Source organism: Myotis lucifugus, unplaced genomic scaffold (genome assembly GCF_000147115.1).
Source record: "Myotis lucifugus unplaced genomic scaffold, Myoluc2.0 scaffold_323, whole genome shotgun sequence".
NCBI classification, from domain to species: domain Eukaryota; kingdom Metazoa; phylum Chordata; class Mammalia; order Chiroptera; family Vespertilionidae; genus Myotis; species Myotis lucifugus.
Genome location: NW_005871371.1, coordinates 695,982 through 708,828, shown reverse-complemented (window position 1 = coordinate 708,828; position 12,847 = coordinate 695,982). Strand labels below are relative to the sequence as shown.

Below are 12,847 nucleotides of genomic sequence, written 5' to 3'. Positions count from 1 at the left end.
AGAGACATGGAAGCATGCAACAGACTGATGAATCTCATAGGGAAATGAGAGCTGGAAGGGAGGGGCGGGAATAGATTAACCAAAGAATTTATATGTGTAACCCATAGACACAGACAATAGTGCAGTAGGTGAAGGCTTGGGGAGGAGGCGGGAAGAGGGAGTTAATGAAGGGAAAATGGGGGATATCTGTAATACTTTCAATAATAAATATAAATTAAAAAATAAAATAGTAAGCCTAATAAGCACACAGATAAACCATCATTTTTCAAATCTATCCTCTAGCCTACTCATAATAACTACTTAAGTAAAACAAAAATCTAGTTATTGTGGCCAAAATTTTGACATTTAAGTCCTAAAGGGAAGCAAATATTGTTAAAATTTCAAAACTGATTTAGAGAGCCAAATATAATGCCTTAGTTAAGAAATAAACTTATTCCTTCAAGCTGTAGGAAGTGAATCAAACTTGTATTAATATATGAGGAACAGATAATGTCTGATTAATACTTGGGGGGGGGGAATATGTTCTCTAAACTAAAGACTAGAAAAATAAGCAAAACACATGAATTCTGTGCTCAGATTAAAGAGCCTTTGAGAAAAGTGTTTCGAGTCAGTGGCCAGGTTTGGGCTGTTATTGCAGAGAACCCTGTCAGAGCTAAGGGTTGGAGGCCTCCCCCATTTCTGCATGCATGAATGGAAGCTCAGGTGAGAATGCTCTCTAAAGCCTTGCAACTCAAACTGTCGTCCATGGGCCAACAGCATTAGCTTTACTGGAAGCATGTTAGAAATGCAGAATCTCAGGCCCCACTCTAGAGCCTGCATTCTAGCAAAATTCCCCCAGATGGTTTCTGAGCGTTTTGAAGTTTAAGAAGCACTAATCTAAAAGAATACGGCATTATAGAATTACAAAGCACATTCCAAATACATGGCATCAACTTAAACTTCTGCATTTCCAGCATCTCTCTTAAACCCTACAAGATACCACCAACTTCAAGGTGAGTTCAGCATCAACTGCACAAGGGTCAACATGAAGAAAACTAAATACAGAGACAGATGGAACCACTCCTCGTTACTATTCAGCTGCTCCAGCTGAGCCCTGTACTGGCAACTAGTCTCACTCCAGATGCCAGTAGGGTTGGAGGATTATGGCTAGAGATGACAGAGGGTCCCTAACTAGCTGTTCTCACATATCCCCCTTTCAACATGCTCCTTAGCCTGCATATGGCCTTCAGATATGTCTGTTGACCCACAGAGTATTTTAACTTTGAGTTCATTTAAAAATCTGAAACTTTCACATCAAAAAATCTGCACATCTAAGTTTCCTTCTACAAGTCAGAAAATCTGGCAACACCAGACCTACATTCTGGCATGGCAATAAGGGGAGCCAAGGTCCAGCTTTCTCACTTAGATGTTGGCCAGAATCTCCACCACTCCCTATGGTATCCCCAACACTGTAGCTGAAGTTGATGTCAGTTATCATTTGTCATCTTCCATTTGGTCTGCTTCCCTCATTCACATTCCCACCCGGACTCCATAGGTGTTTGAATGTGTGACCCATTTAAGGGACTCTAGAAGTATCATATCACTGAACTCAAATCATTCAGCCTATCTGAATTTATTCTTTCCTATGTGTAATTCAGGAAAAGGTGCTTCTGTTTGTGTTATCCTAGGTTTGATCATAGACCTTGTGAGGTGGAATCAATCCACTCACTTTAAGTATATACTATGCTATTTTTCTACACATCTCATTCCAACTCAGACAATTTAATTATTTTAACAATGTCTTTTCAGAACTATGCTTCACAGTCATAAACAAGAATTAGTGGCAAGTGCAGACACAGCACAATACATTCTTGAACCACTCCTCCAGATTCATTTCAAAACTTCAAGTAATATACTGAAATGGTAAATTCTACGAGGACAGGTGTCTTTGTCTTTTTTTATTTACTGAGAGACCCCAAACACCTAGAAGTTGTTCAATAAATACTTATTGAATAAATGAATAAACTTTTCCCAGGAATGAAAAATTCTCAAAAATTCATACACAGATTTTGAATCAATGTGTTCAATTATCAACAGGTATATGAAGAGTACTCATTTGCTAGTCTAGCTCTATTTTGGTTGTTCATTTTATTTTAGTAACGATGAAAACCAGCAATAAAGAAGAGACATGTAACCCTAACAAGCCTAAGACTCGTAGTCTACCACAACTTGTTTTGCAAAAAAACAGCATGATATAAACTAGACAAAATGGCTAAACTGAATTATAAGATTTAGTCTGATTCAATTTTATGTCCCTATATCTATACTCTTTAGTCATCACCATAATCATTATTATCATTATCATCATCCCAATTGTATAAAGCTGGACAACTTTTACAAATCACTTATTGAAAAGCATTTATAGAACATTTACTAATATGCCAGGAACTATGTGCTAGATGTCTCTTGACTGCCTAACTAAAAGGTATGTCTTATAGTACTATTACTCCCATGCCATGATGTTTAGTAGATCTGAGCACAGGGGAAATTTTTAAAATTTTTAATTGTCTTGAAAACTTGACTTAAAAAACACATTGCTGAGAAACTGAGGCTCATAGAAATAAAGTTATTTTCTTGTGGTTGCATGGTTACTTATTGGTAGAACTACAAAAGTATCTCCAGACCTCTCGCCACTGTACCACAGTGCTTTCATAATAGTCATTTTCAAAATGTATCTGCTAACCAAAATGCAAGCCAATGAATTTTAACCACTCAGCAGATGATGGGATAAGCAAATATATCTAAGTTTGTCAAATAGCAAAATCTAAGTTTTGACCCAATTCTGGTATATTTATAAACACACCAACAATCAATCTAAAAGGTTTTTCCAATAATGCTATACATGTATCTTAGCAGGAAACTACTGTAATATAACATTTCTACTGTAATATAACTAAAGCTGAAAAAATTTAGGTTAAAAATATTCCTGTAACTTAAAACTATTCAAAATGGTTTTATGGAGTATGAGATTGCAATGCCCTTTCACTTTGCCCTTGGCCTTTGGATTGCCTGACTGAAAGGTACATCTACCTCCTTTCTCCTTATACACCATAAAAACAAAAAACTAAAGTTAGAGCTGTTTTGCTCAATTCAAATCAACTTTCTAAAGAAAATACAAACAAAAGCAGGACCAGGTCATTGGTACTAGTATGTCTGACAGCCATTCTAAGAAGAAATTCACTGAACTCTCCAGCACTAACAAATTTGAGCATGCCATTCACTAGACCCCTATAGTAAGGTAAAACTAAACTAAGAAAGAAATGCTAATAACCAGATTTGTCCACCTTAAATTAATTTGAAACTGTCCATAAACTAATACGAATAAAAAAGTGTCTATATTGTTTTCCTCAAATGGTCTTTATTGGCTATTTCTGAATACTTGACTGATCTGAGCAGACATGAATTCACTGCATTAGTACATAGAGTTATATTGCTTGAGTAGACCAAATTTTAGAGCCATAGAACACTTACCCTCTTGAACAATATATTCTAACAAAGTCTCTGTGTCATATTACTACTAGCTTGAGGTTTTGTTAAGATTCTTATGACCATATAGCCCTTTTTTACTCCCCTGCTTTTGCTTACTTTAAACCCATAAAGACAAAGCCCTAACCGGTTTGGCTCAGTGGATAGAGCGTCGGCCTGCCGACTCAAGGGTCCCAGGTTCGATTCCGGTCAGGGGCATGTACCTTGGTTGCGGGTACATCCCCAGTGGGGAGTGTGCAGGAGGCAGCTGATCGATGTTTCTCTCTCATCGGTGTTTCTAACTCTCTATCCCTCTCCCCTCCTCTCTGTAAAAAATCAATAAAATATATTTTAAAAAATAATATTTAAAAAAAAATAAACCCATAAAGACAAAGAATATGAAACCAGAAAAAACAACACACCTTGCTTTTCTCATAAAGATGGTCTTTTTCATAATAGAGCAGGAGAGAGCAGACATATTTCCTTCCTCCAATATCTTCCTCCAATATTTAAGTTCAATTCTCACTGGAATCTCCAAGAAAGACATTAAAAAAGAAAAACTCAGCCAGAATCAAATAAACATATAGATAATTTTAAATGATGGGTTTTTTGTTGTTGCTGTTGTTGTTCCAGAAAGAATCTGTCCATCTCCTCATAGGCCAGGCCATTCTGGCTTGAAAACTTTATTCCAAAGCAAATACACTTTTCCAAAAGTCTTCTGTCATAGTGCCTACTATGGATACCTTTGTAAATGTGCTTATAAAGAGCTGCATAATCTGCAACAGAAAGCCAAAGTATTACTCTGTATTATTAAACTCAACAGAAAGCTCCATATGCAGCAACAGGAGGTCATAGGCAATTATCACTGGAAATTGAAAGGTTTAGAATCTTTGTATGACCTTTAAAGGTCAACACAGTTGCCCATTCACATGCATGCAATTATACAGTGACTACTTCACAGCAGAAAAAAACCATAAAAAAATATTGAGTAAAACAAACCTTGCATTCATCAAAAGCTACTTTGCACTCTCCGGGCTTTCTGTGAAGCATTAGCTTTACAGAGCAAAGGGGCTACTTGTCCCCATTTTGTCAAAGTTCTAAATCCAGCCTACCAGCATAATTGCTAAGAATTCAACATTATCACAATATCCAGTCTCTCTGTAAAGAGTTTCAAAAATAACGATAAATTTAATTGAATGACTATGTTTGTGCTATTGCTAGGGAAAGGGAGACAGACGTACCGTCACTAACTGGCCATTCAGATGAAATCATAAAACAATTACAGCTACTATGGAGTAATTCAGGAGACTAAAGGAAGTGACTAAAAGGATCTTATCTAATAAAAGCGTACTATACGCTCTGATTCCTTAGTCATCTCTCATACCCCATCTGGATCACTGTGAACAAAATGAAATGTTCTCCTTATAGTGAATACTAGTATATTCACTTTTCATCTGAGTCCCAAGTAACCTGAAAGTCTTGTATTTCCCAATGGTCATAATAATCAATTGCCTAAAAAAGGCCAGATTTTCACTGATTCCAGGGACTAAATGGCCTATCACTATAGCAGAGGATGAAATCCAACATATACATGTGGTATATACATCAGAAGTGGGTGGGTTATGGAAATCTAATAGAAATTTGGCCTATAATATCAATATGTTGCTGGAAAATGCGTAGGTAACACTTGTAAACCAGAATAGTATGCTCTAACGTAATGCGAGGTTTATGTTTGGACTGCGGAGGTGCATATTTAATAAAGCAGCATACAGATATATTCAGTGTTTAAAATATGTTGAAATTCCCAGTCATGGTGTCAATAAACACATCCCAAAGCGTCCCTACATAGAGGACAAAATTGATTAATTTTTGCATTTGTAGCCTAACAAATAAAAATGTAGTAAGCAGTTAGGCCTGAACAGAGCAAGGACAAAAATACCTTAAAAAAAAAACTAAAGAGGAAAAATATACTGCATGTAACAGTGGCACTAACAGTAAAACTCAATTACAAATGACCTTGTTAAACCATGGATACAGCTGTACTGTAGGTCAAATCATGCAAAGTAGTGAAAAACTATGTACCTAACAATGTACACATTTTTTATAGTTGTTCTCACCCCCTTCAATACAAAAACCAGCATTTTCCATAGGTGCCATTAAAAGCATTTGTATACATATATGCATGTGCATCTATATGTATAGATATAGAGATTAGATAGATATTGCAGAGAAATGTATTTAAATAGTACTTTTCTTCACGTTCCAATAAGTCTAACCATTCCTCTAAAAATTTCTGTTAAGAATAAGTGGAAGACAAGAATTGTTAGTTATATTTCATTGACAAGGACACTAAATCACTGTGCCAAATGAATAGAATCAGACTTTCTAAAAATTACCCAATAAATCAGTGGTGAATGACAACTAAAAAACAAAAACTAACTTCTAGGTCTCTGGTTGTCATGCCCTTCTCTCCATCTCCCCTATTTCAGCCTATGCTCCAAACCTAAAGTAAAACTGTTCTCTAAAAAGACTCATTGTGAAATTATTCCTCCTCTTCCAGTGGTATAGTTCAATATGCTTCAAATACAGTGTTCAAAATAAAGTTAACCAAAGAATTTCTGAACAAAATGGCAAATTCATCATATTACATGGCATTAAAAAAAAATCAATGCTTCCTAAGTAAGATGCATCATGTGAAATATTGTGCAAGTATGTGGACCAGATATGAGGTTGATCTAGCTAGTGTGGCCTTCATATCTAGCAGCATCTGTGCTAATGTGTTTCTTCTCTGTGTTTTGAGGGAACCCTACTAATAACAGGTTGATGAATTGCAATTGTAAATGTCAGGCATAGATCAAAGGGGACTATGTTAGATGCTTATTTTACCTCAACGTATGGTTTTTCACCCAGGAAACTAAACTGCATTGCACAGTAAAGTTCCTTATTTTTACTTGAATCTTTAATGAACAAAACAGCTGCAGAATAATGCGACTTAATGAGGCATCCCTAATAAAATACTGGAGAAGTGAAAGCATGGGCACTGAACTGTTTGCACTCTGGTTGTTTCATCTTCTCAAATATATTAGAAATAACTGATGACACTTGGAGCATTGCTAGTTTAACACATGCATTAGAGAGGCAAATGTTCATCAGTTTGCAGCCACAGCTGAACTTAGGCAGAATCTGAGAATACCTTCTATTAGGGCCCGTGATAAGAAATCCTGGAAAATGCTGGAAAGGCACATTTTACCCTCCCCATGCAGGGTAATCCATAACCTGTAATTAATGATAAATCAACCCTAAAATACACTCTCAATATTTCAATGTTCAAAAACACATTGTAAAAGGGTCATTTGTTAAAATACTAGATCCAGGATCACTAAGATTTTCTGATAATACACAAAATAAAGTTTATAAAATCTTGTATTACCCCTAAATTTCATTACTTTATACATTTTTAAAAAGGAAACGTAACCACATTTAAAAACAGGCCTTTTTATAGCTGTGTCCTCACATTTTATAACTTGGTGGTTAGTAAATACTATAATGTAGTCTCTAAGCAATATGTATCATTTTTGACATAGATCCATGGGCATCTCAATAAATCTTCATTCTGCAATTTGTCATGGTTAAAGTAGCTAACATTTTTTCAGATTCAAAATCACAAACTCGAAAACTTCAATTCCCCTTTAGCACAACTTGTGGCATTAATGTCAAGGTTTTGGTTCTTCTTTAAGAGACATATATCATATCACTCTATGTTAATACGTAAGTTTATGCATCCTAAACTACAAAATTTATTAAAGGTGTGCAAAAGAATCAAGATTTTCAATTTCAAGAAATGCCTAATAGAAAGCAAAACACTAAACTGTGCTCTGCCTCTTTAAAGAGTCACTCTGTCTGAGCATTCAGTTGGTGTGACACTGTTCTCATAGCATACTGTCTATAAATAATACAATCCCATTTTTATTGAAAATTCAGAAAACCAAAATAAAATGCGCTTTAGTGTAGTTACTGATGGCCTTTCAATGGCTATTGGTAGCTTTAAAAAATAGGACTCTAAAGAGGTCAATGTGCAAACAATTGACCCAGGATGAGACAGAGTAAAGTAGGAAAAGAAAAAATTAAATTACATGTGTATGATCATTCTTAGGGTTCTTTAGGTGCCAAATTTGAAACTGTAAAAGATTCACCAGTCTGAGAGTACACCTAGAAACATAGGAAGGCTGGAGTGAATACCTATCATCTTATGCTCTGGTTTTTAAAGGCTTTAAAAGTGTTTTCAATCTCCTTTGCTAGTTATTGCCATTTAGCACTTTACACAGAAATTAATTACTCAACTGTCTTAACTTACATTGCTTAATAGAGCAGTTTTAATGTGTTAATTGATAACAGTCTGAACATTAATGTCTCAAACAATCTAGTTGGGAAGACAGGAACCAGATAATTATCATTCAGTCAATAGTCATTGAAATTCATCCTGTCCTGAGAGAAGGACTCATATACTGACTGCTCTGAGGGGACTTTTCAGAGTAAAGGTTGCATACAGGTTTGTTTTGGGTGGGTTTTTTCTGTTTTGTTTTGTTTTTTTCCCAAAAACAACAAAATGCAAGAGGGGATTTAACACAGACAGAAGGTATTTTTTCTGTCTCATTGCCACAAGCCAAACTCTCTTCAGCACCAGGTTGGAGAGAGGGAGGCTAGCCAGCCACTGTAGTAACTACACATCTGATTCCAAGCGCTTCAGGCAATTGTTTAACACGGTCAGGAAGAGGAATGCCGAAGGGGAGAGCGCCGCGTCCACTGGGGGTGGGGAGGCGGCAGCTCTGCAAGCGCCCACAGTGACTCCTTTTCAAGTGGAGACTAGACAGCTCAGCCTGCAGTCCTCGGAGAAATCGGGCGGCGAATCTCAAACTTTCCTTTGCAAAGGCAGTTTCTGGAAACAACACGTTCCCCACTGGCAAGGGAGGACCAATAGCCTAAAGAAAACACCTCCGGATAAGAACCCGGCCTTCTGGGACAGAAGGGGCGAAGGGACAGCAGAGCAATGGGGCAGAAACACCGTGCCCTGTTAGTAAGATCTGGGAGGCTTCCATTGGGAAAGAAATGAAAACCCATTCGCTTCTCGAAGCTGTTTGTTTGGGTTTTGTTGTTGTTTTTGAACGCAGTTCGTCTAATGATGCTTTTCCCGGAGCTCTCTTCTGATATCCTCTATGAAAGCTTTGTTTCACTCGGGAATAAAGCGTCCGTTCCCAAATTGAAATAACCCTTTACATAGATGGGGCCGAGGAACTTATCAGGACGATTCTTTATGAAGATAGTTAGAAGTGGGGAAGTCTCATTGAAACGAGCCTCCTTGAAACGCCCACCGTCTGCAGGCAGGCCCGAGAATCAGCTAATCAGAAGTGGACAGAAAGTAGGGCTGTCAGAGGGGCGCCCTGGCACACCTCAACGGTCCTGCCTCGAACGCGACCCCCAACCCCTGGTGAGGAGTCCGAAATGATTACCAACCCGGCTGGACCTGGCTGGGGGATCCGGTTAAAACTCGCTTTCACCCTCGGCCGGGTCGCTCGCGGGGTTAGGAGAAATGGAGCAGAAAAGGAGGGAGGGCACCGCGCTCGGAACGTCGTTCGTGCGCTCGGCTCCCCTCTCGGTGTCCCTCTACCCGCACCCCTACCCCGACAGCCGGCGAGGAAGACGCTGGCCGCCCGACCAGCATCCGCTCTCCCCTCCCGCCTGCCCCGACGAGCCCCCTAACAGATCCGGGCCCCGGGGAGGGGAGGGCTTCCGGGCCCGGGTCCTCCAGCGGCCGCCCGAGTCCCCCGAGCCCGCGGGGGCACGGCTCGCACCTACCTGCAGCCCGGCTTCCTGGTGGCGGCAACACCTAGCGATGCTCCTGCAGCTTCCGCGGGCCCGCGCCAGCCTTATCGCTCTCGCATCGCTTCCAAGATGCCAATCCGCCGTCCCCGTTCAGGGGCATAGGGAACCGGGGTCCGGTGGGGTGTGCTCGTGGAGGGCTAGGGAGTGAGGTCCGGAGCGTGCGTGTGCGCGCGTGTGTGTTTCCTCCTCCGATGGCACAGAGGCTCAGGAATCTGACATTTACACCGGAATCCCCTTAAAGCGGATGGAAGGTGGAGCGAGCGAGCCTCGCCTCTTTTCCTCCCTTCTATGCCACGGTGTCAAAGTAATCAAAAAAGAAAAAAAAAATGTGTTTCCCGAGGACAAGTCGAAGTCCCGCAGCCCTCGCCAGCGCCCGCGGTCGCCCGCCGTCCTCGCCGGATACGCGCGGTGCGCTCAGCTCCCCCCGCTGCGAGAATCAAGGCGGTCTTGCAGCAATTACCGCCCTTATTCCATCTCTGATTTGTTTGCTTTTAACGCCGAGTACAGACTTTTCCTCTCGCCTCACGTCGTCTCTCCCTCTCACACACACTCACACAGGACTCCGTTCCTTCTCCCGCCCTCCCTTTTGCTCTCCGGGAAAAGGCAATTGGACGGAACGGTTCACCTTCAGGAAAGCAGCCTCTGCCACGCACTTCTGTTCTCCGGCCCTCGCAGGTCCAGGAGGAGTTGCTGGGGAGGTTCTGGGCAGGAAGGAGGAGAGGCTCTGAGCTCGGCCGGCCGTCGTCTGCCCGCAAGCCGCACGGGTTCCTCGGTGCAGGTGCCCGTGCTCCCGCTTTTAGCAGATAGGTCCCAGCTGACGCTCTCGGAGACTTAGCGTGAGTCCAATTAGCAGCCACGCCTGGCCAGCTGCAGCCCCTCAATCCCTCCTAGAAGTGCTGCGGGCAGAGCCCCACGCAGCCCAACCGCTGCCCCTCTAGGCATCCTGGGCTGGAAGGAAGGGAAGTCGCCTCTGTCCCCCTCTCCCCAGTGCCTGGCACCGTCACCTCCGGGAAGGTGTAAGTTCCAACATCCAACTGGAGCGAGCAATTGTGTCACTTCGCTAAAGGCGGGAGGGGGAGAGAGGGAGGCGGGGGAGGGGGCCGAGGAAACAAATCCAAATTACCGAAGGAAAAAAAAGTAAACGGTTTAGTAATCAAATCCCCCTCTCCTAAGCGCTATACAGCCCAGAGACACCGGTGGTACCTTTTTTAAAGTCACCGAAAAGGGCAGAAACCCCTGTCCACCCACACCCCTTACTCCACCCAGCCTGGTTGGAGAGAACGCAGAGAGAGAATAGGTCCCAACACTCCAGGTTGAGTGAAGCAGTAAAATGGGGTGGCAAGACCAAACGATGCTGCCTCCCTCCGTCTGCCTCCCAACCGCCAGTTCTGTTAGCAGACGCAGCTGCTGCTGAGAGCAAACTGCGGTCCTGCAGGAAAAGACAGACAGTAAAAAATGGAAGGGCGGCAATTGGTAAAAAGCTGGACTGTGTCTCCCTCTAGAGGAAGGACCGGGTTAGAAAGCTTTACTGGCTGTAACTAGGATTGCAATTTCTCCACAAAGAAAAAAAAAAGACACAGTATCTGGTTTCAGAGAATTTTGCGTTTTTACCGGTTCCAAGCTATAATGGTTTTGGAGAGACGATTTGCACTGCAGCACTAGGTAACCAGAGTCCTTGGTAAAAGAACCGTGTGCTATTTACAGAAATGTAATAGCAAGACCCTGGAAGGTCATGTCCTTATAGGTTAAATCAAATTGGAAATTGGTTTAAGGTGTATGCATATGAGCTCAACAGAAAGGTCTTTTTAAGCTCACTTTGACCAGCTTCGGTGATGAGCAAAATCTTAATCTAGTGATTAGAAGATTATGCGAAATGGATAAGTACTAATAATGGGTTTAGAAAAAGAATATCTGAAGCAAAGAAACAAGAGGCTGATCCAGGAAATCTTACGAACCCTTTACAACTAAGGCTATCTCCAAGATTTTGCTTTGGAGCCAATATTTCATACATCTTATTCAACTAGATAGTAATTACCAAAGTAACTAAATTCCTTCAGCTCTAAAGTTTTGTGCTTTTATAGCTCTGGTTCACGGAAATCATTGACAAAATAGGTATCAGATGTTCTCCTCACAGACTCTAAAATTAACAGCAATACTAGGGCCCTGGCAGGGTGGCTGTGTTGGTTGGAGCATCCTCAGGTACACCAAAAGATTAGGGGTTCAATTCCTAGTCAGGGCACATACCTAGATTGTGTCTTCCATTCCCAGTGAAGGTGCCTATGGGAGGCAAGCAATTGATGTTTCTCTCTCACTCTAATTCTCTTTTTAAAAAATCAATTAAAAAATCCATATCCGCCCTAGCCGGTTTTGCTCAGTGGGTAGAGCATCAGCTTGCAGACTGAAGGGTCCTGGGTTCAATTCCTGTCAAGGGCACCTGTCCGTGTTGACAGCTCAGTCTCCAGTATGGTTCTCTCTCATCATTGATGTTTCTACCAGTATCTCTCTTTCCCTCTCTCTTCCTCTCTGAAATCAATAAAAAACATATATTTTAAACATTATTTTTTAAAATATCAGGGGAAGATTAAAAATAAAAGTAATACTAGGTATCATCTATCTATACATATATCAAGAGTCAGGGTTCATAACGTCCAAAACGACTGAAGGGACCACCGAAGCCAGGTTGCACGTGCAGCAGGCTCAGGTGGGCGGGGACTGGCCTGCGGGCTGAACTGCTGACCCCTTGGAGAGAGAGCCGGGGCTGATCAGCAGCTGCCCCGGCTGCTGGCAAGACCCAGAGAAAGAAGCAGGGTCTGATCTGCAGCCTGGGTGGCAGCTTCTGAACAGCTCTTGACTCTCTCTTTCTCAGAGAGGTCAGCAGTTCAGCCGGCTCACCAGCAGCCTGGGGTGGCTGCTGATCAGCCCCGCCTCCATGATCAGGCCCAGATAGGCCCCGAGAAGCTAACTGGCATAGAAACTGACCAATCAGAACCAAATCTGGGTGAAGTGCAAGGAGCCAATGGCTGCCTAGGAGGCAGAGCTTTTAATGCTGACTGGCATAAAAACTGACCAATCAGAACCTAATCTAGATGAACTACGAAGGCAGAACCTAAGGTGGGGGCACAGGAGGGGTTTTAAGGGCAACAGCTGTTTGGTGTCAGGTGTAAGAAAGTGGTTCAATTTTTTAATGACCAGTTTGGCAGTATAGTGCATATGGCTGGCTACCAGTCCAGATATAGGGATTATGTATTTTTGTCTGCCAAGAGCATCTCCTCCTGCTGAAAAAGGCGCCCCCCCCCCCATTTAAGCAATCCTATCCTATATAATCTATCTATACTAATAAAAGGGTAATATACTAATTAGACTGGGTGGACCAGCCATCTTCTGGACATCCGACTTCCTTCCGGACAAAGCCATGGTGGTAGGGGCTGAGGCAGTGGCAGTTAGGGGTGATCAGGCCAGCAGG

The 12,847-nt window shown here is 41.8% G+C and overlaps 1 protein-coding gene across 1 annotated transcript in view; it reads right to left on the bottom strand.

Annotated features, from left to right (window-relative positions):
* The window catches only part of FAM19A2 (family with sequence similarity 19 member A2, C-C motif chemokine like), a 448,103-nt gene extending 438,593 nt beyond the window's left edge, over positions 1-9,510 (bottom strand). The window contains exon 1 of the mRNA XM_023764235.1: positions 9,358-9,510. The gene's annotated coding sequence lies outside the window, so the exon portion shown is untranslated. The remainder of the gene's footprint in view (positions 1-9,357) is intronic.
* Positions 9,511-12,847: the final 3,337 nt, after the last annotated feature.